The sequence below is a fragment of the Schistocerca nitens genome, chromosome 4 (assembly GCF_023898315.1).
Source record: "Schistocerca nitens isolate TAMUIC-IGC-003100 chromosome 4, iqSchNite1.1, whole genome shotgun sequence".
In the NCBI taxonomy this organism is placed as follows: domain Eukaryota; kingdom Metazoa; phylum Arthropoda; class Insecta; order Orthoptera; family Acrididae; genus Schistocerca; species Schistocerca nitens.
This window is the reverse complement of record NC_064617.1, coordinates 584,341,843-584,364,747: the sequence shown is the minus strand read 5'-3', so window position 1 is coordinate 584,364,747 and position 22,905 is coordinate 584,341,843.

The following is a 22,905-nucleotide window of genomic DNA, read 5'->3' as shown; positions in this document are numbered from 1 at the left end:
TATATATATATATATATATATATATATATATATATATATATATATATATATATATATAGAATCGACTTACAAGTTTGTGCTGAATAAATTCAATTGTCATGTTTACAGCTTCTAAAATGAATGAACATATTCACTACATAGAAAATATATATGATGCCACGTTATCTTTTCCGTAATACCATTTTTAAAATAGTTTGAGTAAGTAACTACAATAACTCCAATTAGAGTCACCCACGACGTTCACATTAAATTAATTGAAGTGGGTTGTAGTTAGTTCGTCAAACTATTTTAAAAAATGGTGTCACAGAACAGATAACGTGGCATCACTAGTTCGTTCTCCTTTTAGCTGTATCAGTTTTCATATAATCAAGCTTTGTACCTGGATAGTGTTATCTCAGTGTTTTCGTAAAGTCGCAATTTCCCACTGATAATGTTACTTATTTTGAGCATTCTCTTAAACGAAACATATTAACGAATGGAATGTATATGTCTTAGAAAAATATCACTATCTTATTTAGTGTAATTTTCAGCAGAAGGCTGACGTTTACTATCATCCATTTCTCATCACTGATTTGTTTACATGCTGCATTTTCGAAAAGGTTAAAGGAGAGCATTTACCAGTCTTAAGGTCGTAGCTGTACCACTGACAGATAATAAAAGGGATTGATTATATATTTACAGAATCGAGGTAACACGACCATGTCGAAATTTCTTGAAATAAAAATAACATTGGGAAGAGAGCTCATTCTTACGTAAGCTGAATGTAAGCCGATAGCCAAACCAAGACTTTAGGCTGCTATCGGTGTTTCAGGTCGAAAAGTATTGTAAAAATAGCGTCGTGGGTGACTCTGATTGGAGTTAGTTGTAGTTAGTACGTAACATTTTCATCATGATGCAGCACACCATCCTCTCCAGACTGAAATACTAGCAATTGGTATTTAACCGATGAAACTACTTCCAAATATGACTCACACGGCTGATTCGACTAAAACAACACAGTATAACACAGTTTCACAACTGCATATTTGTTACAGTGTGATCGACAATATACCAATTAAGTCTGTTATCTTACAAAAATGTCTTAGGATTCATTTCCCGTTCAGTGTTTTGCCTCAGATCGTACAGTTTAGTCACTTGGCATATTCATCAAGCATAATAAACGCCCTGTAGCATCTATAGCTCAAGTACGAAATCACTATGAATAAGCATACCATGACCAATGGACCGATCACACTGTCTGCATTCCTTGTTCTCAAAAGTTGCAGGCTCTTAATGTGCAAGATTTTGGTTTTTAAGGACGAAGGATAAAAGTAATACAAATAAATATCACCATGAAGAAAGGTAGCATCGTAAATGAGCACCAAATTATCTCTAGAGGACCAAGGTACGCTGAGAAAGATTCTGTCGTTGATGATTTTGGGAGAAAAGATAACAGATTTCTCGGTTCCATTTACGCCTTAAAGAAGTCATTACACGCGCTAATTGTAATGCGTGGTAACTTACATAGGAACTACTGAGAACGTGCTTTCGGAGCACAACATTATGTGGTAGTGAACCATGGACAGTGGGAAAGTCAGACCAAAAGCGAATCGAAACGTTTGAGATGTGGTGCTACAGAAGAACGTTAAAAATCAGGTTGACTGATAACATAGGGAATGAGGAGATTCCCTCTACAAGAAGAAGGGACACGATAATACGTGGACGCAGGAGTAGAATTCGTAGCAGACCTCATTAAGCCAGTGAGAAGAGTCATAATTAAAAAAAAGCACTAAATCAGTTATTTACCATTCAGAACACAGACTCAGTTATTTCATTGTTGGACATTCATGGTCAAATGCTAATTAACTATTGCTTTGCTTGGAGATATAATTCAGCAGTCATAAATGGTTTTTCACAATGAAATTTCATGAATCCGAGATTAACTGACGAGCGACAGATATGTTTAAGATACGTTGTAAAACAGTTAGCAGCATTGGAAGTAAGGGTCGAAACCCACATACATTTAGCGGCACAGCTTGAGACTGGGATGCTTTCTGCCCTTTTCATAAATTTCTTCATGTTGATACGTTAATTTTATAAATTAACTACTCTGCTTATGATATTAATCTGATTCGCAGGAATCGAGAGTTGTTATATGATTCATTCGGCGTTTCCCTCTCTTCCTTCTAATTTCTATTAGATTCAAGTGCGTTGACTGCATATTTTTTTAGCACCACCGACTGCAGCCTAGGTTTGTTATTCTGCGTGAAACATAGGAAAAAGTGGAAGGAGAAAGTTGGTCGCAGTTTACTTGGAGTATGTGCTGAAGAAAAGATTCCTAGTCCAGAATGGGTTTGCCGGCCTAGAATCAACACTGTGGCCGAGCGCTGCCTTAGCAGGTGTCAAGATGACAGTATCAGGAGGATGTCCCAGTTGCAGTGCTTGTGGATGTAGGGGTCCCTCAAGAAACGTAGGGACGGAAATTGCTTGCGCTTTGGCCACACCATCCAATGTTTTCAGAGGACTCCCCCCCACCCCCCGCCGCAGAAAACACAAATGCAGTAATTAGCTAAAAGGGTGCCTTCCTGAAGCGATGGCAGAAAATATTTTTACCCATATAGTATCTTTCTATACTGCATGAGGGTCTGTCGCCATTTTGGGCTTTGCTTTGTTTTCTGTTTTGTGGGGCAGATCGCCGTCTGGCACCGACCCTGAGAATAACGTTTGTTTCGCTGTATGTGGGAACTCAGCGCACTGGTTCATTTAGAAAATATCCGTGGCCGGGGATGTAACTTGTTATTTAACTAGCCAGTGCGCAGAAGCTTTGAAGCTCGCCCTCCAATTGGCGGAGGAGTGAGCACGGAAAAACAAGAAGGGACTCTGGAACTGAGAAGCGAATGAGTCTCAGGGGATTACGAGGTAGTCTCTCTTGGAGTGAAGTTGTTTCGGGTCTTGGCTTTCATTAAGCACTTTTGGCGCTCGCCCCAGTCTTAGAAAGTTTCGTGCTGATGAGTTGCGGAAGCAGAAGTGCATCAGAACTGGGAGACATCTTGCCGCCTCACAACTGATGTTTGGGGCTCATCCACGGCGGCTACGTTCGTCTTGCACCTGCAGTATCAGATTTGTGTAACCACTCATGCAACTAGCTGCGAATGATAAATTACGTGGTTGTCTTTTCAATGTCTTTTACATGTCATTACCCATTTGCTCACTCATTACCAATAGGGTTTTCTCACCTTTGTATTCCACTATTTAACTGTATCAACGTTTATATGTGGTATGATTTCATTTTCCATTCAGACTTTGTGACATCAAGTTACTGTATCTTGCCGATCTGAGTTCGGACAGAAAAAGTAAATCTAATTTCACTGAACCCTGAATTTAGATATTATCAGTTCTATCCCATTCCATGTTTGAAATTTCAAATGTAAGGCCCATTCTAACATAATTTAAGTAATTATTTTCATTAAAGTGAGTGGGGTTTTCATCTCATAGTAAAGGGTTTTTCAGAAAAAGAAAAGTTTACAGACTGACTTAGCACATTGGACGTAGACCAAGGATCAGTAACGGGGCTGAAAACGCCAAGAGAGGACGCTACGGTCATGAGATCGAAACTTCACGTTGAGTGTCCTCTTAACCGATGAAGCTGCGTTCTCACTCGACGGTTTGATGAATGTTCACAACCTTTCATACGTGGGCGAATGTCAGCCCACGTGCTACACGTACGCACGCCTAACAGCGCGAATTTACCCTTAACCTGTGAGCTGACATCGTCTGAGACTGTTTTATTGGGCTGTACATTCTCCCGAACCGACTTGATAGTCGCTCTTATTTCGTAGTAATGCGAGTGGTTCTGTTAGACATGCTGAATTATGTTCCCATGCCTGTTCGTCGCTGCATTCGATTTCAGCACGACGAGGCCCTAGACATTTCCCCAGATAGGTGATGGCACATATGCAGGCAACCTTCCCCAGCCGCTGCATTGCTTGCGATGGGCCTGTACCATGGCCACCAAGATCACGTGATCTGTTCCCAATCTAATTTTTCCTGTTGGGTAAGTGAAGGGCCATGCGTAGAAATTCATGTTACATTGCGGAAGACCTACCGGGCCGGATTGTGGATGCAGCAGGATGTCAGGCTAGTCTTAGTGCATCTGGAAAAATCTTTTAGCGTCTTCAATAGTGGGAGTCCATTTGCAGTAAGAGACTAAATAACTCCAACACCGTTTAGTAGCGGCGAATGGCCTTTGCGACCCCCGGTTCTTATGTGGTCACTGATCCTTGTTGTATGCCAGTTGTGCCACGTCAGTTTGTAACAGTTTCTTTTTAATCATTCTGTATATTTAATAAGGAACTGTGGCTATGGAAGCTAAGTGTCTCATGTAGGCACAGGTAGAGCGTACATTTTTTATCGAGCTATGGTTCGGAGGTAGGTTCCTATCTTGCAGCACTAGCTGATGAAAAGCATCCGGATACCTATAAGCGGACATTAGTGTGAGATGTGTTGGTATTTTGGCACACATTCAATGAAGTGTGCTAATGTCTAAGAAGGAACGGTAACCAGATTTTTCACGAGAGCTGAAACAAAACGAGGCAGTAATGATTGACGCTGGGATGTGGAGCAAAGCTGGCGTTCTGACTCATCACAGTGGTGTTGCATTGGATTCAGGTCGGGACTCTGTGCATGTCAGTCCATTTCAGAAATGTTATGTAGGCAGTACACAACGCTGCAAAATACTTTTATATCCTTCCACGTTTACCGTTTTCTTAAGCACAACAAGGAAACCACAACATAACCATGACCCCCTTCCCAACCAGCCAACACCGCCCCATAGCGTAGCAGCACCACCACCGTACCTCGTTAGTAGCACTACGTGTGATTGATGGCAGTTAACGTTCTCCAGGTATTCGCTAAACCCCAACCCTTCAGTCTCATTGCCACTGGGTATTGCATGAGTCATCACTCCAAAAAATTATTTTCCAGTCATCCTCTCTCCAGTGGAATCGCTCTTTACATCACGTCAATCATTACATAGCGTTGACTCCAGAAATCTGTGGCCTTTTGAGGAACAGCACTCAGTACGTAGAGTCATTGTGCTAGCTGGACAGCTGGTAGCACTATAGACCTTACGAGTGATTCTTTCCACTGATTTCATGCTATTGTTACAACGATCCGTCGACTGCAAAACAAACCCTGTCAGGCAGTACATGTTGCCTGCCTATTCTTGATTTATTCGTGGTTTGTTCTCCGAGTTTCCTATTACTCTACAGCAGACTAGAGTAGCTTTAAAGGGGTTATAATGATCCTGATGTATTTGCTACTCAAGTAATATGCAGTGGTTAGTCCACGTTCGAAGTCACTCAGCTCGTCTGACCGTCCCATTCTGGTGTCACCTTGTTTCTATGGACAGCCTGTCGCTAAATCTAGTGGTCAATTTCGTAATACATAAGGCTACCCCGATACATTCGACTAAACAGTGTAAACGTACATGTTACCCGTTTATATTGAAGTCATTTGCATACGTGATTCAGCCATAGCAGAGCTAATGATATTGCATGAACACGTACATTATGGTTAAAAGTAGTGAATGCTGCAAAACATTTCTCAGCAAACACAGAATCGGACAGAGAAAAGAGTCTTTGGAGGCTTCCTTGTAACTTCATTAGAGACAGGGGCGATAATTCCGTTAAAGTAAACGATGGAACGCTCAAGTTGTGTAATAAGAGCAGAGCACATTACAGATGAAATGAGAAATCCCCAGCGTATTGATTCGAGTATGTAGTGACCTCACAATACGTATTCTATTACGGTATTTAGCAATTTGGAATTATCCAGCTATACTTGCCAACGATGTAGAGCATAAAAATGTAACAAAACGGGAACCTCTAAAATACCTAAACACAGAACTAGTCCGAAAAAGCAAGCCAGTTTTCAGCAGTCTTTTCATTTTTAGAAAAAGTTTTTTCATTTGATACATAATAACAATATGCGCATACGTTTAAGATATTAAAAACACTGGACCTGCTGACATACGCTACGAAATGAATTGTTTACTCTTTCATACGTTATCTGTGAAGGAAAGATATAGAAATATGCAACAAATTGTGGAGCATTCAATTAAATTGAAATTTCCCTGAATGAAAAGTGATCTCTTGTAACAGTACATCTGAGGAACTTGTCTACGTGCAGTAGAAAAGACGTCAATTCCAGAAGAAGCGAACACAGCAGTAAGCAATCACTCCGATTTGAATGTTACCAAGATTAAACTCTCGTCTGAGGTAGTATCAAAAGAAAAAATGACGTTGGTGGCAACGATGAAATCCCCCACCCCACGAAAATGTAATATCTTTGAAAGGCTTAACCGTCGTGCTCGTATTTTCCCGGTTACCCGTAGGTCTAACAGATTCATCCCATCCCAACGCTGGCCGGCTTTTTGTAATACAAAAGATAATATGCATCAGACTTCTGACGAAAGCATCTCAAATTATTTGTTTAATCTTGCTGTATTCATGAAAGACAAAATGCCACATCAAATCAATAGCTCGCTGACAGAGTTAGTTTTAAAAGTGTGCAACAATAATCAGACTTTTTTGTTTCTATATCGCATGTAATAACTATCACTGGTTCTTTGTTGAGTCAATATCAAGACTGTACATTCATATAAGTTATTTTCCATAAGATACCCATCTGCCTTAATAATCGTCAATGTCTTTATGTCTTGTTTTGTATATCAGTCAGAATGGAGCTACGTGCATCATAAGAAGCACACACTGGCATGTCAGTTAAATAATTTACGATGAAGATATGAAGCACGACAGTTTTCGTTGATCTCGTTTCGCTGTCATACTAGGTTAGTACCTTCATAATGTAGCGTTTCTTAGGAACGGCGTTGCTATTTTTTAGGAACGGTTTTACTACATCGGTAGCTTCTTGTGGGCACTCAGCGATTGCAGTTTTTAAATAATCAGTTTGTGACAAACCAAAACAAATTTTCCATTATCATAAGTATGGCTTCTATGCTGTGGCGTTCTTCCCCACGCAAGAAATATGCTCTACTAACCTACTTATCCGGTGGACCGTATTTCTGTTACAGCTAAATCCAAAGTATTCAATAATAACGATCTAGACATCTAAAAATAATTTGAAAATCTCTTCTACTGTATTTTCGGTTTTTTTGCCGTAAAAGCAAAGGGGATACTTTGGCGTGTAATCACAGGGAAGTAAGTAATAATGTTCAGAAGCTCGTGTGCTACAGCTTTTGTGATGATACTAGTCATCAGTCTTCTCAGTGGTTTGATGGGTCCCATCTCAGAGTAGTAAGTGCAATCTTCGTCCACAATTATTTGGTGGGTGTACTTCAATCTCTTTCTCTGCACATTTTATCCTCTACAGCTCCCTCTAATACCATGGAAGTTATTCCCTGATGTTTTCACAGATGTCCCTTCATCCTGACTCTTCTTGTTGTCAGTGTTTACCATACACAATACTTCTGCGCTCGCTCATTCTGCGAAGAGCTCTTCACCCTTACCTCATCAGTCCATCTAATTTTCAACATAGGTCTGTAGCAACACATTTCAAGTGCTTTGAATCTCTTCTGTTCCGGTTTTTCGACATGACCATGTTTCACTACCATAAGTTGATTTCCTTGACAATCTCAGATATGGCTTCTTCAAATTGAGCTCTATGTTTGATACTAGTAGATTTCTCTTTCCCGGGGACAAATCCTAAGATCGCGTCTTTATTTTGTGAAGTCCTGTTTCCATTATCAACGGCACCGTCAGAACTGCCTCTCTGGTGTTTTTACCTTCCCTTAAGTCAAACTGATGGTTATCTAACAGATCTTCAGTTTTCTTTTCCATTCTTCCGTATATTACTCTTGTCAGACGATGGATGCATGAGATGTTAAGATTATTTCGCGATAATTCACGCTCGTGTCGGTTCTTGTTATCTTCAGAGTTGCGTGGATGATGTTTCTCACAAAGTTTTGTAATGTCTCTTAACACCCAATCTGAACAGTCGTTGCCACTTACCCCAATGATTTTAGACATTTCGGTGGGATATTATCTGTCCCTTCTGTCTTATTTGATTTTAAATCGCACAAAGCACTTTTAAATTCTGATTGTAATACTGTATCACATATCCCTTCCCTGTCATCTCCTGTTTCTTTTTCTATCACGTCACCAAACAAGTCCTTCCCCTTTCAGAGGCTTTCGGTGTAATCTTTCCACCCATCCGCTCTCTTGTCTGCATTTAACTGTTGAGATTACTTTGACCTCTCTGTATGCTGAGTGATTCGTTCCGATAATCACTTCTTTTTCGATTTCTTCGCATGTTTCACGCAGCCATGTCACCTTACCTCCCCTCGCTTCTTATTTGTTTTATTCGTAAATGTGTATTTCCGGATTCGTGTATTTCCCTGAACATTTTTGAATCCTTCTTTCATCAAACAATAGAAGTATTCCTTTTGTTGCTCAAGATTTATTCATATCTACGTTCTGGTACCTATGTTTTTTTTCCAGTATCTGTGATTGCCATTTTTAGAGATGTCCATTCCCCTTCAATTGAACTACCCACTGAGGTGTTCCTTATCGCAGTATCTATTGCCTCAGAGAACTACAAGTGTATGTTTTCATTCTTGGCACTTGCGTATCCCACTTATTTGTGCACTGAGTTTTCCTGGTTATTCTCTTAAACTAGAACCTACTCTTCGTTGTCACTAAATTGTATTCCGAATCTATATCTGCTCCTGGTACGTCTTACAATCCAGAGTCTGATTTTGGAATCTTTGACTTTTCCAAGTACACCTCCTACTATTTTATTCTTGAACGGAGTATTCGCTATTACTATCTGAAATTAATTGCAGAACTCAATTACTCATTCTTGTCTCTTATTCCTTCTACCAAGCGCGCATTTCCCAGTAAGCTTTCCTTCTACTCCTTCCTCTACAACCGCATTCCAATCCCCTAAGACTACTAGATTTTCATCTCCATTTAACGTACTGAATACCCCATTGAGTACCCTCATATACTTTTGCTACCTCTTTATCTTACGCTTGTGAGGTCGGCGTGTATACCTGAACTATTGTTGTCAGTGCTCGTTTTCTGTCAATTCTGATGAGAACAACCTTTTCGCCGAACTGTTCACAGTAACTCACTCCCTGCCCTACTTCCCTATTCATAAAGACTCTTGTGCCATTTACACTGTTTTCTGTGATACTTCCCTATACTTCTCTGACTAGAAATCCTTGTCTTCCTTCCATTTCACTTCACTGAACCCCCACCTTAATTTTGAGTGCGTCTTAGCAGTTCCCCTTTCAGATTTTCTACCTTCCCTAATACGTTCAAATTTCAGAAATTACTCGCACCGGTTCGTAGAACGTTATCCCTTCGCTGGTTATTCAGTCTTTTCTTCGTGTTCGTCTCCTACTTGGCAGACTCCTCCTTGGCAAACCCCTCCCATCGATTCGAATGGGGGACTTGTCCAGAATCTTTTGCCAATGGAGAGATCGTCATGGCACTTTTTCATTTGTAAACCGGAATGGGAAACATAAAATTGTTACCACCATTCGTATAACGTTTGAAATTATTGCAGCAAAGCGATATCAGCCACTGAATGATCATATTCAGTGCTAGAAAGGTATAAGACATAAAGTCAGACATGAAGACCGTGTTATAAGACACGGGCGCAAGTCACATTGAGTAGATTACAAATATGGTGTATAGTACATACGAAATATTAAACTTTTGAATACACACGTAAGAAAATATTACAAATTCAATACCGCAAAGAAGCACGGTACATGACGTGGGCGTCACAGTGCGCTCTTTATTCAAAGAACATATTACATGGGATATATTTTTATTAAAAAACTTGAACGAAGATTTTATACAAAGAACAGTAGAAACCAATTTAAAATTTTAACATAGTCTTTGTAACACGAGAAATCAGAAATGTAGATAATATATAAACACAGCCATAAGAAAAATAGCAGCCTCTAACGTATAATTCACAAAACCATCAACAGCCACTAACAAAGATCAAAAGACTGTAGTTCAATTAATAACTGAAGAAATCCAACAATTAATAACTTTACACCACCATTTAAATTAATATTTATATTTGCTTCACCTATAAATGAAGAAATCTAGACCATCGAGTGCAGTGAGTGACTTCAGTACTCTTTATAGAATGAACGTCATTTATGTCCATAATTCTACATAGTAAAACCTTCAGGGGGACGAATAATCACCTAGTTTGATGCTGTGAAACATGTAGAACAACAGGCAGAGAAAATTAGAGGAGAAGCTTAATACATCGATTGTAACATGTATACTCATGTGGTGGGTAATAGTGTGGCATCATATACGAGATCACTTAAAGATATTAATCCTCCTATAAATGGAAGTATTTTTTCTTTTTTGTCAGTGGAGTCAGACAGCTTTCGAAATATTCCCAAAAAATTGGTGTTCCTTAAAGCTATGTGCCTATCAAGCAAGGTATCTAATTGGACTTATCAGCAGTATATCTTCTATCTAATACCATATGCTCATGAAATCTCATTTTTATCGTCCTCCGTCTGTTCCACATAAACAGTATTCCTCTCAGAACATTGTAACCTATATACACCAAATTTGTTAAGAAAAATAAAGTTAAGTATCTTATTGGCTAGTAAATGGCCTGGTCTATTTTCAGTGGAAAATGAGACACCAAATTTTTTCTAGAAATCGAAACTATCATGGCATAGTATGACAGTGTAAGAGATTTGTACACTACCCTTCACTATCCCTAGATTCACTCTTCCCTGTTTACAAGTCTTAGCTACTTTATTGTAAATATTCATTTCGTAACCATTAGAATAATTATTAGATTTAGATATAAACTGTACGGTTTGAATCTAAATTTTGTGGTCAGATTGTGATGGTGGAAGTTTAAATATTCTTTTAATGATAAAACTGAAAAAGACTTTCTTATATTTATTAGAATGGTTGGAGCTATATTCCAAAATAAAACTTGTGCAAGTATTAAAAATTCCAAAAGCGTGTTTACCATTTTAATTTTTTATGACTACAGCAAAGAAGTTAGTGGGTGTCATGTACCCACTTCAACTGCAAAAACGATTTTTTGATGCAGCCCATTAAATTTGAGTACTATTTTATCGGCGTCGGTTCTACCTCGTTTAATTAGCAAGAATGTGTCATTTACGCATCTGTAGTAACAAATAATCATACTATCTAAATCAGGAGTTTCATGTACAAAACTCTCTTAAAGGTAATTAGTAAAAATCTCTGCCAAAAACCAGATATGACACTGTCCATACTTGGTCTATCGTTTTGAATATATATTTTATCATTAAAAAAGGTTAACTGTGTTTTAATAAGAGAAATCACAAATCTCTGAGTTCAGTCATTTCAGTTTCAGACACCGTGAAGAAACCAAATATACTAATTATGTGGTTTCAGTTTTAGACAAGGTGCACAGTCTTCTTAGATACTTGGTAACAACATCTGAAGTTTGATATACAGCTACATTAGAATGTAAGTTCGTAATGTCAAGTGAAACGAAAGTCATATCACGAGTTACAGGGACATCTTTAATTAAAATTGTTGACTCGACACTGTTATCTATTGAAAATCGCTGATTCAATTTGTAATATTTATTGATAAACCGCAGGTACTTTTTATCTACTTCACGCAATGTGCCTTCCCTACCATCAACAGTTGGCCTCCCAAGTTTGAATTCCTTATGGACCTTAACGTGCGCCCTCAATTTAGTGGAGCGAAGATTCGTTATTTTGAGACATCACACGTCATTGGAGAGACAATTTCATTATATGGCTTAAACTTATCACATCAGTATTAGGGTCTCATTAGTTACGTGGATACACATTATGTGTCTTTAGTGCAGTGGTTTCCACTGCCTTCTCCACCCTCATGCCGTGATTGTTGTTGATTCTTCCGCCTTTTAGGGGCAGTTTCCCACCTCAAGGGCAACAGAGTGCTGTGAACCGCATTATACTCCTCCACCCTGTTTGATAATGCCGTTGGCAGAACGAGGGTGATTTCTTAAGCCAGGAGTCTTCGGCGACCATTGCTCTTCTACATTTAAAAATTGTCGTAATACTACCTTGAACTGATGGTAAAACTCTTTATTTACAAAACAGGTTTCAGTCACCTGTCAGTCATCAGGTTCGTAAAGCATTTCACATTAGAATAAGTATAAAATCATTATTGTGAGGTGATAAAACAGTGTATTATGCACTTTCATCACGTCACAATACAAATATCATCATCAAATTATCAAAACTGTTCTAGGCGAATGATGTGAACAAATTCATACATAGAGCCGCTCTATGTGGTAGGAATCTTTTCAAAGGGTTCACGCTTATTTTGAGATTTGACATGAGTGAATACGTTCAATAGCACAATTCTTTTATAGACTGATGATGTAACTATACCAGTTAATAGTTCACAGTTTTATCACCTGCCGATAATGATTTTATATTCTTCGTAACATGAGGTGGAGATCTCTTGTTTGATACTGATGATGGGCAGTCAGCAGAAATTGGCTGTAGAAATAGAGAATTTTTTACAGCAGCTCAACGCGGGAGTATGACATATTTCAGAGAAATAAGTAATCTTTTTTGAGGTATCGTAGCGTAAGTAATTTTGTATGCTTTCCAATTTTTTAATACTTTTTTTAGGTCTAGAGAAGTGTTACAGTCAATAGTTGCAAAATGAATAATGTTTGAAAGTACTTACTTCAGATGTACTAGCTTCAGAAATTTATTTCTAGCGTTTCGTTACATTCAAATTTTTTTGCATACCAGTCGACCGACACTTACTTCAAAATGAATATATGAGTCCCAATACCAAAGACAAATGTGAATATTACATAACCATCGATACGGTTATTATTGTTTCCACATTGCTAACACAAGCTATTTACAGATGCGTGGAACAAATGATAGATGCCAACCTGCAGGAATATCAACATTTACTCTGTGTATCATTAGTTAGTCTACGCAGTTAATTTTGGATTTAATTTTTAACACTTTTCTGTAACACCACATTTCAAAAGCTTCTGTTGTCGACTTGTTTGCAATTTTCGCCTACATTTCCCTTTCTTATAGAGCTACACTCCAGGTAAATACCTTGAGAAAAGAACTATAATTCTAGCAGCTGATAAGAAATTTCTTTATTTCGGAAGCACTATTCCTGCCATTGTCATACAGCACCCAGTAGCTCTCAGAGACTTAGCATTCGTTTTATGGCTACACGCTTGGTGACCTCAGGGTTTCCTGAGCTGTGTACTGGTAAACCGGTAGAGTACTACACCTGCCTGAGAAGCGTTCTTCTGTATCTGTCACCATGCATCAGCACTTGGAAGCACGCGACTGGCAGTCGATTCACCCAGTATCATGCAACACTCACTCACTGAATGATGGGCAGCAGCTGTGTACCCTTGCCACATAGTTAAGAAAACATAGACTCCACCTGTACAGCTTCTACACAACATAGCTGCACTACTGGGCCCTACAAGAGTTCAAATGAATTTAGAGTTCGAATTCGCTTTTAGCCATCGATTTCATATGTTTCCTGTGGAGAAGTTGTGTACTGTCTACCTGAAATACACCAAGTGTCACCACAGTATAACGAAAACTAAAGCGGTATCCGAATATTAAATGTTATTAAAAGTCATTATTTCGGTTGTGGAACTGCATATTTCCATGAAATAATAGCAGGTGAATCAATGCTCGCTTTCAGTCTGCTGCTAAAATCGCTCTGACATTCAGACATATTTTGAACAGAAGAAGTTAAAGAGTTTACCGCTGAGATGTGTGACAATAGACTGTAATTCTCAACTTTGCATATTATTAGCAAAAAAGCAACCATCCAGTTACACCAAAGGTTTTCATGAAAAAATTGAGGAAACGAACTTGTAGGACTGGTTAACATTTGATAATATGAACAGAAAGAGAAACGAAACATAAAGTGTAATGGTGAAAATACATGGGTATTATTGAAATAGATGTCTGCCAGAGTAATTATTCGAGTAAGCAGATCATTCAAACAAATTTATTCGCCAATAACTTATCTTTAAATTAAATAACGAATAATATATGATGCCCTTTTACTTTCTTTGTTTACTAATTGTAAAGAACTAATAATTGTTCCCTCGCCTCAGTGCAGTTTCTATTTGATAAATAACTTTTTAATGGTTTACTCTGAAATGTGCTTTTGTGGCTCACTGGCATAAGTTCCAGACTAGAAAACTAAGGGCTTAAGGTTCGATGATCCATTGGTCCTACGATTTTCTCTTTTCTTATCGCTTCTTTCACCTGCACAATGAAAATAAGGCCAAATTAAGCTGCAACGTATTTCTGAGTACATGTTCAAATGTAAATTCCCCTCTAATTGGCTGTGTAAGTCTGTTAAGAGGTGGGAGGAAGTCAAGCAGACATCACCAAGCCTAGTGAAGCACTGCAGTGCTGCAACCATTCTTCAAGTTAGGCATAGCTTTACTTGGGTTTAGCACAACAAATGAAATATAAAAATGCTTATAGATTCGTGGCTTCAGCAGTTTGGGCTAAACACAGTAGTCAGTCACAATGTTAAGCAGCGAATTTAGTCAATCATATGATAGTCAACTGTTTCTGCACTTGCCAATACGTCTCCCTCTCCCAGTCGAAACATGGCACAAGAACTCTCCGTAAGTAGCCAATGATGAGAATGCAGCCAACATAACCTCTCAGTCCTCAGCACCATTCTTAAATTGCTAACACTATCGGATATACATATCTGGTAGATGTAATTACGTAATTCGTGATTGTAGCGCTACAAAATAAGTAAATAAAGCAACATCTCAGTGGTTCCTAACACTTACCATTACCAGACGTTTGATCTGAGATATCGAAAAAACGTTCATGAAATGTCGCTGGACATCCAAATTCATACAAAGTGTTTTATCATAAACTCTAACCACATTTTGCCATTGGAATATGGAATAGTTTTTCAATCCAACATCCATCTATTCATTTGCATAGAGTTTTAAGATTCAAAAATTTTGAACGAGAGACTAGGTTCTAGTATATAAAAGGAGTTCATAATATTGCAGCAAACTTACAACTTGTGTATCATGGGAATGTCAAGATACGATTGGAAGACGTTTTCTGGCTTTCTATATCAACAGTAACTGCTGCAGCAAAGTCTTACTCAAGATTTAAAAAGAAGTAGTTCATCTCTGTTACTGTCTGTTACCAAACGAGGATTACAACAAATTCAGACACATAATAGCAAATGAAATGTCAAACAAATTACGACATGAATGTTGAATCATATTATGGAGTAACAAGACGATTTTAAATGAAATATGACTTGATAAGTGAAGTGGAATCACAACGAATTATTCGCCAAAAACTGCAGCAGAATTGATGATTTCTCAATTTTTTTAAAGAAGCGTGTAAGCTGAAGGTCATATCAAAGCTGTGATTAAAGAGGAAGTCAGGAGGGCTTTGCATATGTATGATGTATTTTCTTTAGTGTCACAATATTACATCACCGTAAATCATCTAAAGTTTCTGACGAGACGATTAAAAAAAAAAGGAAAATAAAAGAAAAGAAAAAAAGAGCAGTTCTGAAAAACTATCCTTTTTTTTTAAGGTGAGTTCCTATGGGACCAAACTGCTGAGGTTATCGGTCCCTAGACTTACACACTAGTTAATCTAACTTAAACTAACTTAACGCTAAGGACAACACACACACCCATGCCCGAGGGAGGACTGAAATCTCCGACGGGGAGAGCCGCGTGTACCAGGGCAAGGCGCCTTAGTCCACGCGGTTACCCTTTGCGGTCGAAAACTAATGTAAAAGAAATGAAAAGTACATTCCTTTAATAAACGACGAAGAATTGGATCTGTAAGAGCAGTTACATTCCAGATTTATCTATTATTCTTAACACTTTTTATTCACAGATAACGAATGAGTGTTTTGTTCGTGTAAATGAATAATGATTTGAATAATTTTTGCTAGTCACAAATAATGAATAGTAATTCATATCCGTATTCGTTATTCGCTATTCGTATAAATATAGCCGAAGTCTGGTGCTAAGCAAAGCGTATTGCACATGTGCATACTGCAAATTCGTAACTTACGTGCAAGTGAGTGCAGCGCGTGAAATACACGTGACTGTGGACAAGCCCTCACGCGACTGTGTCAGTCGCGTGGGCGTTGTACATGGGCTCAAGTGGCTGTCATCAACATCGGTAATCTTCGGCAACTTCAGCCAATGTTCTTGAAGCCTACTCTCACTCTCACTCGCTTTCTATAGGCGTATGCGGGCCACGCCGATAGGCCACGCGGGTGCAGGCTCTAGTAAGCGCCGCCAGTCCTCTATCACCGTAAGTTCTGCAGACACTTCAGCGATCACACTAAGGCGCTGCTACGTAATGTTGTAAGCCATAGTGACTGGAGAACTTGACTTGACCGCCAAGAATGCAAAGTTTAAATAAAGATCTCCTCGGTCTGAAGGCGTGTTGCACACAGATGAGATGCATGGCTGTTGAGGCGTAACAGTTGTTAGCGGGCAACCTTTGGGGAAACTGCCACACCTCAGTTACATGAGATATCCCTAGTAACGTGACGCTCCTTCTGAATGGACCGTTATTTCCCTAGATACTAGTCGGACAAAGATGCCACCGCTCAAATTTTCTTCTCCTCCTCCCAGCGGAATTTGTGGGTCGCTGGTAGGTACCAACACCTATTCGATCAAGATGGTTGGTGTGACGAGGTCTCCAGGTTCTGGATTTGTTCAGCGCAGTTCAGTCTTTACTAACAGAACGTATTGTGCACAGCGCAATGTGTTTTTTAATGTTAAACGAAACAAGGGGAAATTTGAGAAAGTTTTTCTTCTTTGCGTTCACAGGGTTTAGAGGACGTATCAGACACATTAATATCTTTGAAGCGGTTGGGCAGTTGGACAGTGTTGGTCGAAACCTCTAGTATCCAACAAGCAATAAACCTGCAGAAAGCGAAAAGATTCGTCACGTTGATCTACAACAAAGGTGTTGTGACTTGCAGGGATCTGGTGAACATTCCCAAAGAGGAACTGAAGATGAGTGGTGTTAAGAAGTTATCGTCGACGTGCAAAATACCATGAAAAGGATGGATCGTGATGTGCTGAAATTTGACTCTTTCATCCTTACTTTCAATAGCACTAAACTCCTACTGCACTTACTTTCAATAGCACTAAACTCCTACTGCACGTAAACGCGGGCATTCTTTATTTAAACATGCGGTCGTATGTCCCCAAACTAGTGCAGTACTTCAAATGCAGGAGATTTTGGCACGCCACCTGATAACGTAAGGGAGAAGCTACCTGTTGAAATGTGGTAAGGAGTCGTTTGTTCATTTCCTATAAATTATGTGAATTGCTTTGAATATTAGCCTGTTTGGAATAGGGGCTGCAGCTACTCTGAAGAACCAAAGGTAGAAGACGGTTGTGGTAGGGAGTATGTAGGGAATGGTAAGGTGCTTCGCAGGAAATTATATGGTAAGGTTTACAAAGATTTTATCAGCCTAGGTTTCAAAATTAGTTATGAAAACTAATAAGAAGATAGCTTTTAATATTTGCATAGAATGATGAAAGGCTCTATTCAAAACCACAAATCTGAACATTCAAGTTTTCCTCTTTACAAAACAAAACATCGACCCCTACTCTTAGGTTTTAAGAATGTAAGTTAAAAAAAGAAAACAGTTTTGTATGGCCACCTACAAAGTGGGACTTACAACCGCAGCATGGAAAACTAATGAACTATCAATGCAGCGTGGAATTCTCTTAAAAATTAAATATGTTTCTATAATGCCAATATTAATTAACTGTAATTGCAGATACATAAAATTTCTAGATTTCACAGCTTTTGATAAATGTCTGAACTGGTAATAATACAAGAATGTGCTGTTCAACACGTACCAAATTTAAATTTCCACATCTGGCGTAAAACTCAATAACATATTCCGAGAGTGCAGGTGGTTTCCTTTTATTGAGAATGTGGAACTGAATGAAACTGGAGATATTAATCATTTGTTTTATATATCATCTCGACAATTCACAGTTAAGATAAAAATGCATAACTGTCAATAAAATTTTGTAAAGGCATGCTATGGCCATTATCTTGATAAACAGTTACTTAAGGTAACCTTTGCGAACGCAAACCTATTAATTTGACGTAGAGGCGGTGGGGAAAAATGAAATTAAATCGCATACGTAAAGCGTGATCGTCATGAAATGAGTAAAGGAAAGAACTGGTGAATGTAACATGTACGGTAAAGGAAGATAGCATCTCGCACAGGTTGTGGAATTTGGAAGCAAACATGTCATGAATTGCAAGATAAATAGTTACAGTCAGGATCTAACATGTAACAATAGTAAACTTTTGTAAACCCTCGCCGCCAGTTTTGTAAAGGCCTCATCGCTACTTCCGTGGAGGCTGAGTTGCCACTGTTGTTACGGTAGGTCGAGTTTCTGAGTTCGTGAAACGGCTTCTGGTACAGTACGCTGCAAGACAGTTTGCCCCTGCCACCATTAAACAGCTATGCCCAAGGCTCAGTTAACATGATAGGAGAACGAAAGTTCTACAAATATCCAACAAATTAGTAACAAAGATACACAAATGAGTTGAAAGTTTTACTTATCTTTGTGACTAGCTGAACAATGAAGTCCGCAACACTGCTTGCAAAACAACACAAAAAGACCCTCAGTATCTAAGTGCAAATAATCATAGGTAAACATCTCAGTACATAGTATTTACAACAACTATCTGTTCTCTTCTGAGAGTTCACTGAACGATGTTCCCTGTCTAAGTCAGCCCTGGACGATGATCTATAACCAAATGGGTGATACCTACTCTTCTATCTTCCGAGTAGGCTTCTGTCCGTTGTCGTCGGGTCATTGGCGGATTGTACTCGGCCGGCGAAGTCGATATCTTCATTCTCAGCGCCGCCCGTGGCGCTAGTGGAACTCGCGAATGTGGAGAGTAGCTATGGCACTGGCACCAGCTCGCATCTTTGCACCTGTGGTGCTTTTGCCCTGACTGTGTCTTATTCGGACGGAAAAGCATAAACTAATATGACTCTCTGTATATCTCATGAAGAAATGGCCGGGTCTCACCCTATTTTAGCTGCTGAGGCAGAGATATTGCGACCTCACTCTGAGGTAACGCTGACGTCCTTTCTTCTAAGTTAGCATCATGAGCTGAATGTCTGTGATAAAGATTTAAGTAGGTTTGTGGAGAACCTCTAGGAGACGATCAATACGTGGGAAGAGTATGATGAACTTTTTTACTGTGTGACGGCATCCATCAATGAAGCTGCGCCTTAGCGCGTTTCTCGTTACGTCTTAGACCTGACTGGCTGAACTCTATTTCTTGAGATCCTTAACCGCTAGAAATGCGTCCCTGAGAGTGCTGGTCCCCTTCCCTGGATCGTGTTTGATTTGGTTAACCAATGAATTTATTCCCAACAGTTTCTTCGGAAAAAAGTCGTTCCTCGCTGTTTCTGTCTCTTTTCCCAGCAAGTGAAGGAACTTCGTTTCGGCATTGCTATGCTCTCAGTCACTCTGGGAAAAGTTCCAGAACGACCAACGTCTGTCTTTCTTATGTTTTTACACAAAATTTTATGTACTAGTCCAGCACGGTCCCTAAAGACTTGGAGCTTTCTTTTCAACTTCCCAATAGCGACCTCCGGTGTCTGTCCCAAAACTCGTGTCTCCATTTGGCAAACAACAGCACCTCCTGCTAAAGTTCCTTCTCACTCAATCTCATGAAACGTTCTCGTAACTGGTCGCTACTGGAAGTTCTCCCTGTAGCAGAACTCCGACGGCAGTGTCCTTGGTCACTGTGTGACCGCGTCCGCTCGTGGTACGTTCTCAGAAGTAAGATGGTGTTGTGGCTGGCCGTCCCAGTGGTCAGTTCATTGGCCGTGTCGTTCATTTCGTTTCCTAAATATATTCTTAGTTTCCAATAGCATACAAGTCCGGTTTTACAGTACTGTAAGATATGATCACTTGTACATTTAAGATAAAATTAACTGCGGAAGTCGAAGGTCGATCTCTAATTCGAATCTCGGGGATTTCAATGTTGCGGGTCCGTTCCACAAAAGTGTCCCGTAACAGCATTACTTCCTTCAACTTAAATTTTTTGCCGAGGCAGTTGAGCTCAAAGCACAAGTGTGTGGAAAAAGTTTGAATGCTATGTGGCATTAGGTTTGTGTGTTTATGAAAGACACAGTTTGACATACGGAAGTTGCCAAGGGGGGTGAATATTAAGTCTTTATTCTTTCCTAGCAAACTAACAACAACTCATTCATTAGTGTTGCTGGTGCATTACACCTTTGCAATTCTTAATTTCATCAGCTCACAGTCATCCACACTCATTTAAATATCAATTATCATTTGTTCAGTTATTTCCTTTCGTACCAAAATATTTATAGGTAGCACTATCACTTTATTTTATTCTTTCACACCAAAGGTTAGCATCATACACTCACTCATTCAATTCCCGGAATAATACAATACTTCTCTACAGTAATTCCCAAATAATTTGTGAATTACCTTGCTCATTCACTCACAACGTGTGATCTTTTTAACTGTGAAACAGTAGTACAACTTAAAATTAGTAATCTTAAGATATGACTTTACCAAACGTACGCAAAACAATGTCATATCTTAAGTCATAATCATAGAACACATAAAAATGCTATCATTCAGATCATCATTAGAAAATACAAACAAAATCTAACTTTTATACAAGAAATAGATTACAGTACTTTAACATAGGCCACAGAAACACATATATTCCAAGACAGGATAATTGATACTAAAATATAATTATAAAATACTTATCAATGCAGCTAATCGTCAAACTCATTAATTTTTCATAGTAAGGTATTCCTACCATTCCATGAAGTCCACAGACTTAACTACTCTCACAGTTCGTTCAATGTCCAGTGGCGTTCAATCAGAAATAACGTCTTTTCTTATAAGCATAACACATTTAAAACATTATTATTAAGAATTTTCCACGAAATTACATCGAGTAAAGCATAAACAAAATGTTACGTTGTTTCGAGGCACACTGATTCATCACACTATTCCATTACTAGAGGCTTGCGCTAGATAGCTGATCATTGTTCATTCACAGTCTGACCATCGTAACATTGCGGATGGGATTTTTTTTTGTTTGTACAACGTAGCATACTATCGACGTGGTATCGTTCCTAGTGCATCAGTCTTAAAGTATATCTTGGACACACTCACTATTCATAGTTCATATTCTCAGATACACAAGTGACCTTAACTGTTCTACAAGTCCATGTACCGATTCATGTCATGACTCCGTGTATAATATTTGCATTGGCAAGTGGTCGGCACGTCTTTTAACTGATGAATGTTTAGTTTCCTTAGATGTTCGATGATGGTGAAGAATGAATGATCAGTGTTGAAATGACACGTGATTGATATGCAGAACACGCAGCTATAAGTTAAGTCCCGTAGTTCATGGCAGTGAATCCAGTGTAAAACAATCTCCCAACAAGATATTTGGTCCCATGTGGCAAGTAGTCCTTGGAACGTAATCAGCAGGCTAGGCTGTTAAAGCGAATACTAAGTCAGCGAATGACTTGGCCAGCGCGCAACGCACGCTCGTCTCAGCTGCTCTCTCTGACATTCTGTGGCTTTGACGGCCTTTTGGGCGGCCCTTGATGTAATGGTGGCCTGATTTGGCCCAGGCCAAGCTGGCGAATTTCCGTGTTGTTTCCTTGGGCTGCACTCTACAACAATGGCCCAGCACGGCGGACATGTGCCAACTGATCCTATCTAACCCACTTTCGGGTGGTGCAACGTCTACTTCCATGTCCTTAAAAACTCATGCAATGAACTGAATCATCTCTAATCTGCGATTTCTCTCGTTCCTTTATTTCTGGCTCTGATGTGGTTGGTGAGATCTCGAATAGTTACAGCATTAATTAGTTACATGGCTTACGTAGGACAGTACAAATTGTTACTCTCATTCAACAGCATACCACTCGCATATTAATTCCACTTTTTCAAATTCATTACAGGACTTAATATTATCTCATTGAATTTTTTTCTTATAAATTACTGTTTGACAAAAATTGAAACTAAACATATTAATAAAATGTATTCAAATAAAACATGATTCTGGCTTTTAAATTACTCGGTAACAAAATAAATGTATTACATTTATGTTTGTCGTTTCAAAATTATCCTCTGAATAAACAAAAGTGCCTCTGTATCATCAATTCAAAATTATTGTCGGTAATCTTGCTAAATCACTTTAAGTTCGTACTTAAAGGTCTCACGTTCATTTCTCTGTTTTACATTCCTAAATTTACTTTCAGTTGACGTCATGTTTCATCAGTTTGTTTGTAGTAGCTTTCACAACGTTGTAACTGATAAATCCACCAATACTGGGTAGTCCTCTTACTCTGTTACTTACGCCAGTTGCAATTACTCGTATAATATTTGTAGTCTACTGTTGCCATTGCCACCTATAAAACCTATCCTTATCCCTCCTACTCATTTTTATTTGCTCTTTTCCATTTATTTACATAGGAAAGTCAAAGTCCTCCTTAATCTTAGTTCATTGCGAATGCATCAACAGTGGAAACTTAGTTCTATAACAAGAAGTAAACAAATAATTTCTTCAGAACATACACAAAAGTAATCCTGTATCATTACCTTATTACCCGTAAACCTCCTTTCATTTTACCTTTTCTGCTTAAGTTACCTCCCTATTATTCCTCTTTTCCTCTCAGTGTGTTCCATCGTTTCTTTCGTCTGTCTATAAATGTAGCCATCCAAGGTTTCGCCTTTTGTTAGTCTTTCTGGTGCCCGCCGTATCACATGGGAAAT